Genomic DNA, 6,534 nt, shown 5'->3' on the forward strand with positions numbered 1-6,534 from the left:
GGCCTATCATGTGACTTCTTTCTGTCGCTTTCTCAGCATCTTTAGGTGAGTAAAAAGCACATGGGATTACGGTAGTTTATGGTATTGGTGAGATATATCTTCCAACTTGAAATCTAATCTTTTTGAAATGAGAGTTAACTATTCCCAGTCCCAGGTGTCTTGCCAAACTGTTATTTGAGTCTCACTTTTTTTCTTGTTTCTCTGAAGACCACAGTGACCTAGGGAAACTGATAGTCAGTTCCCCTTTTGCCACAGTGTTGAGTAGAACAGACTCCCACAGGTTAAGGTCCATTTGAAATCTTTCCACCTGCTCCAAGAGCAAGGTGTTCTTCAGCCTGCTTTGTCTAACAAACACCAACCAGCATGTAAATTTAAGAGCAGCAAACAAAACACTCCACTACACCTGCAGCCCTTCCCCGTCACAAAGGTACAAGAAGGAGCAGCCGACACATGGCACCAAGCACTTCCCCAGGCGCGGCGCAGTTTCAGAACCCCCCAGCGCAGGTGCTGCATTTGATAAAGTGGCTCTTTGCCTAGGAAACTAAAACCCACCTCCAGGTACGTGGTTGCTCTTCAGGAATGACCTGTGGTCAGGATGTGCAGATGGATGATAACTCTAAGGAGAAAGATAGTTAGTAGCAGCTGGTTTTCTTTGGGATGTGTTCCCTTTATCCATTCAGTGTGGGTCGTGAGAACTGGAGCTATGGTTTGCCCTACAGGTGCTGCTAAGGCTAAAGTTTAAGCTCAAGTGCTACGGTGCATGCATGCCCAGCACTGAGGATATGCATACCGACAACGCTTCTTGAAGAACTCCAGTAAGTCGTAACATCTCTCCTGTTCCTTCCCTGTAATCATCATCTATTTGTAACAATAGGGGCGTGGGGGGAAAAAACATTAAGATTACTGACTTCAATTGTTAGGGACCCTGGAAAGGCTGTAAACAGGCAGCTAATGAAATTCGCAGATGATACTGAACTGGGAGAAATTGAAAGCATCAAAAGAAATTAAACCAACCCATGGGGATTAGAGCAATTTATAACCACAGCTAGTAAACTGCAAAATAAGTTGGAATATGCAAACTACACATCTGGAGTCAAATTCTCTGAAATGAGAAACTCGGTGGGAGGGAGAAATTGGTGAAGCAGTGACAAGATGCCAGGGCTGAGTGAGGACAGTGTTTAGTGGTGAATTTGCATTGCTGCCAAGGATCCCTCTGGAGTATTACAGAGGGGGAGGACTTTTTTTCCCTCCCAGCAGATATTCCACCCATTTTTCTATTGCCTAAAGTAGTAGTAACACCACCTTAGCCTGCACTTCCATCTGTCATGGGGAAGGTGGAGGAAGGGCGGTAGGGGTAGCTTACGCAGTGTGACCATTCCTCCCGCAGTAGCCATGCTGCTGGGAGACAGGGACAATGGCTCCTATTTCTTCCTTTTGTCAAGTGCATCAACCCCAGTCTCCGTGGGGCAATGCACATTGAGCACTGGAGAGGTTTTGATTGGTTTGCTCTCACTTGGAAATGTTGTAGGCTTTGACTTGTGCCACCACCCAGCAAATTCAAAACATTGAAAAAGAGGTCACCTTTGTTTTACACGCCCACAGTCTGGAATCACCTATGCCGGGAAGAGAAGGACCCAAAACACTGTGTCTCTGCATTTCAGGGTTTTTTTTTTACTGATGATTTAGTCTTATGAGACCTCCCAAAGGGATGATAAAAACTGTTACTGCTACATAATTCACTAGAACATAATTCAAAATGTTTGTTTCACAATAGCAGATATTGGTTGGTCTTAGAGTTTAGATGACAAATGAAGAGTTTTCCAGATGCTCTGAGAAAAACTGCATGTTTTAATGGAACAGGAACCTTATTTCAGCTCTTAGGTGTTGCAGCCAAGAATCTTGCTGCTGCTCAGAGCAGTGTTTCCCACACTGGCAGCCCTATGGGGACCTAATAAGATACAGCACCATGGTATAACATGTAGGGAGACTGAGGAATACAGTCTTACTATTAGATTTAAGTGCGCTGTTGCCTCTATAGGAGTGCTGGGAATATTGGATTAGCAGGGAAGCCTATAAAATGATTGGATCAAATTAAGGGCATATATTTAGGGTCTGTATTGGTGAGAAATGCATGTAGGATGGTTCCAGATTATGACCACATTGCCACAAACTAACATTGCCACTTCTGCTTGGAAACATGGGCTAGGTCCCTGGATGGCAGAGGTCAGTGATGAATCGTGAATTGACACAGTGCAGCTCTCCCTAGTAGTATGAAGTGCTTACAGCCTCAGGTATGCATACGTTGTGGGAGTAAGTGTGATTTACTGACAAGCTGCTGATCCATTTGCAGCCCTAAGTCTTGCATCTCTTATTGTTGGAGTGGAATTGGCACTCGTTAAGAGCAGATCCTAATAAGCGCTACGTTGCACTGCCCGTCCTTGTAGACCTATTTGCTGTTTCAGTAATTAACATGTCAGGAAATTCTCTTCCATGAGAAGTCTCACCAAAGCTTTGGTTCTGGCTTGATTTAATCAAAAGACAGCTCTTCCCCAGTGTATCTTCTTACCAAATACCATATTTATGCACACCTTTCCCCAAATAATTAGCCTTCCAAAATTAGGGTGTCTCTCTTAAGTGAGGAAGCTGATGGGTTTTTTTTCCACCCAGAATAGAAACATGGAAACGCTGTCAGACGGCTGTGGCTTTTTTTTTCCTTCTCCTCCTTGGACAAGTCCTCGGGTAGACTACTCGATACCCTGCAGTGGTGTGTCCCTAGCAGAGGGACCCTCCCTATACAGATGAGGCTATTCTGGACCCAGGAAGGGTTGTCTTGCAGACCCCCGATTTCTCTGCCCTGACTGCTTGGAAGGAAGGGGGACAAACATCATAGAGTCCTCTCTATGGGCAGTGGGTTCTCAGTCCCACCTCTCTTGTTGCAGCTTGGCAGCATGTTGAAGAGCAAGGAGGCTGGGTCTGCTGAGGAGGAAGTTGTATTTTCTACCCTGCAGTTTAGAGTTACCCACTACCAAATCCCGTTGTACAATATGACCGGCTTTTACAAGCACCTTTCACCATTTACAGAAAAAATCTGCCATCTAAAACGCATTTCCAACCCTTCTTTCCAGAAGTCATTTGATGGCCAAAACCTTGTTCTTTGGCCATGAGTGTGTTCACGAGAAATTCCTCTTGGCTCCAAGGCTCTGGATTCTTAAAGAAGTGTAGAAAACAGTGGAGCATCCCACCTCTGAGGGTGTTTATCGCTGAGGTTGATGCGCTGCAATTCCTTAAGGACTTGAGGACCCTTGGGGTTTACAACTTCTCTTTCTAGAGGAATTTATGACTCCACGTCTGAGACGTGCTACTCTGATCCCAGAACTCTGTAGTTGTAAGTAAAGAAGCTTCCGTTTTCTGTCTCAAAATACAGCTCTTACTATTGCTGTACATCCTTCTAGATGCATTTTTCAGTAGCATCGTTCCTGGACCTTGACATCAAACCACCTATCGCAGACTTCCAACCAGCCTTGAATCCTGGGATTCCGCTGTTGTGGGAATTGTTCTTCACCGCACAGTCTCAGATCTTTTTCCTGACCAAACCTTTCTTCCTCCTGTAAAGATTCTGCCTCCATGATATTATCATCTCTTGAAGACCATCTGTCATCTCTTCCTTGGTTACATGTTAATAACCCGATAATGCTGCCTAAAATCTTCCAATGATAATATTTTTGGACTCTGGATCCAAGGGTCTTTTTGTACCCAAATCTGGCAAAAGCATTTGCTAAGATTTGTTTTCTTGCTTCATCCAGGCTGGTGACCTTCCAAGATTTCCTTTTTGATTCTGACTATTGATAGCCCTGCTTCTCTTACACAGCTGTGTCCCCACTTGGTCTGTGCATCCCAGGGTAGGTCTTGCTGGAGTATTGATTAATGCAAGCAGTGCACGTACAGCTCACATAAAGGCTTTGTTCAAGCATTGACCAAAGCAGGCCTCACCAAACACTGACCTTGCACACATCAATCGGGGCTTAGGTTGGAAGATTAGGCTTTACAGACCCCTGGCAAAGCTGATTGATGATGAGGCTGATTGCCAAGGGTGACTGTTAAAGTTGGTGCCAGATAGTCCACGACACACAAGATAACGGGGGGAGATAGAAGGATTAGGGTGGTCTGGTAGAGCGATGTTTGTTATGTGAATGTTTGATGTAAGCAGCTGTTTTGATCAGTGTTTGAGAGGGGGACTAGAAACCCGTGGAGTTGTAATGTGGGAGTTGTGCCTGTGCCTTGCCACAAGCACCCAGGGCTTGTAACCCTGGACACGCACGGTCGTAAATAGGGGCTTTGTAGGTAATAAACCTGGCTGAGCCTTTGTCACCTCACCTAGGCTGTGGCAACTCTACCTGCAACACTGAGGTCTTCAAGGGAACAAACACTGCCTGCCAGGCAGCAGCACAGACGCACGGAGAACTACACTGACCACACAGCCCTTCTTGCGAACGTGTGGTGAGCCAAGGCCGGAGCCTAGTGTTGCTAAGTGGGGACTAGTCTTCCCCAGTGCAGAGGTGAAGTACTTGTCTAGTCTATGAAACAAGTCACTCGGTAACTGTGCCACTGTCTACCCCTGTATCTTGCAGTTCTCTCCTGTGAGCCCCTTCATGCGCTGCTTTGACAAAAACCCCATCAGGTCCACGTTGGTTTGGGGATATCTGCACTTCAAAGGCAAGTTGCAGGGGTTTTAAGCAGGCCAGTGAAGTGCCTTAGTAGTGGTGCTAATGCTCTGCAACTGCCTCAAATGCTCTCTGGAAACCCTCTATCCACCCAAATTCCTTATTCTTCCTGTATTCAGTATTGCCTGCTGTATTAACAAATCCCCTGCACCCTTGCAGGAGATGATCTGTTCTTAACCGAAGGACTTTTGTTAGTACTCGCCCTTGCGTGGATGCAGTTGTAATGGTATTGCTGATTCCTTCGTCTGCATGGTGTGTCATTACCGGGATATAAGCACATTTCATGCTAGTATACCCACGTCCGCATGTGGAGTAGGGTTTGTACTACTTGAATAGTAGTGGTACAGTTAAAAGCACAAGTGCTGGTAGAAAGCATTGGCCATTCGCTCAAACAGTTGGTGAGTCAGGAAAGAATTTATTTTTGCAGCCTGACTGGAAGGATGGGACTTTCACTTTCTTTACTGCTCCTTCAGCAAATGAGTCAACCTGGCTGTCACCTCTTTGTGAACTTCCTTCCGGCTCCCTGCAATTCTCACCTGCTGACCTAATCAGCGGCTTATATCACATCCCTGTTGGGAAATCCCGGCATCACCCTGGCTCCTTTCATTTTTCTTGCCTGGAATCTGCATTTCTACTAGCTGAAATGGGCGGCGATGGAAGGGGGAAAAAAGCCCTGTCACTTCTTGTATCCCGACTGCCATTGGCCTCATGCAGATGTTGAATGCTGTCTTACAGGAGATCAGTTTGTGTCTTGACCGCCCCAGGTCACCATCACTCGACCTCACTGCAAAATAGCGGTGGTCTTTCATTGCCCGTCCTGCAAGTTCCCATCAGAATCTGAGCCTCGTGAAGTGCCCTGTTGCTGAGACAGCCTCACAGGAGATGGTTTGCAGGCCAGGTTTAGTCTTTGGGCCTGTCTGTCCGTCCTGCACGTGGGTGCTCCAAGGCAGAATCTTTCTGACTCGCGCGGATGGGAATAGACTCCGGCTCCCTCCCTCCTTCCTAGCCATGCTGGCTCGGCAAGGATAACAGCAGGAGGAGGTGCAACCCCTCCTGTGTGTCACTGAAGTCGGCACATGTTTGCAAATAGACGGGAGAACAGAGCTGCTGAGTAGGAAGGTGCCAGTTTCTTCCAGCCTGGGGTCAGCGCTAGCTTGACTCATGCTTCACTACTTGTCTTCTCAGCTGCCTCTTCCTGCTCCCCGAGGTGAGGGTCTTTTCTGAGCCTTGCCCTGCCTCAGTTACTGAGACCCAGTCAGCAGAGGCTCTGCTGATGCAGATGCCTACAGGCGCTGGCTTCGGTGCCGTCACAGCACACGGGCACCCCCCACTGAAAGCCCTGCTGTGCTGCAGACCCTGTGTGACCTTGGACAAGTGGGTTCATCCCTCTGAGCTTCAACTCTTTGGAAAAGGGAGATAACAGCGTTGCCTGCCCAGAGGGCAGGGGGCTCCAGGGTGTCATGTCAGCTCCAGCATTGCTTGGGGCCCCTAGCTGTGGACTAGATGGTTAACGAGAGAGGCAACTTGGGCAGGTGCCATACAGGCAAGAGCATCCTCCAAGCTGGGAACTCCGCTCAGCTCGTGGAGCTCGGGCCTGGACCGATTCTCTCTGCAGGGTGCCCGGGAAGCGGCCGCAGGAAACCCGCCCAGGAAAGGAGAGCCAGGGGGTGAGTGGCACTGATTCAGCCCTCCGTCATGGGCAAGGGGAGGCAGGAAATGAGCTCTCTTCCCTTGCACAATGCCTATTTCTGGCCCCCCGCACCCTGCAAGCAGGGATGTGGTGGCTCCTGCTCTGTTTGGATTCCAGCCAAAC

This window comes from Alligator mississippiensis, chromosome 13, assembly GCF_030867095.1.
Source record: "Alligator mississippiensis isolate rAllMis1 chromosome 13, rAllMis1, whole genome shotgun sequence".
Classification (NCBI taxonomy): Eukaryota; Metazoa; Chordata; order Crocodylia; family Alligatoridae; genus Alligator; species Alligator mississippiensis.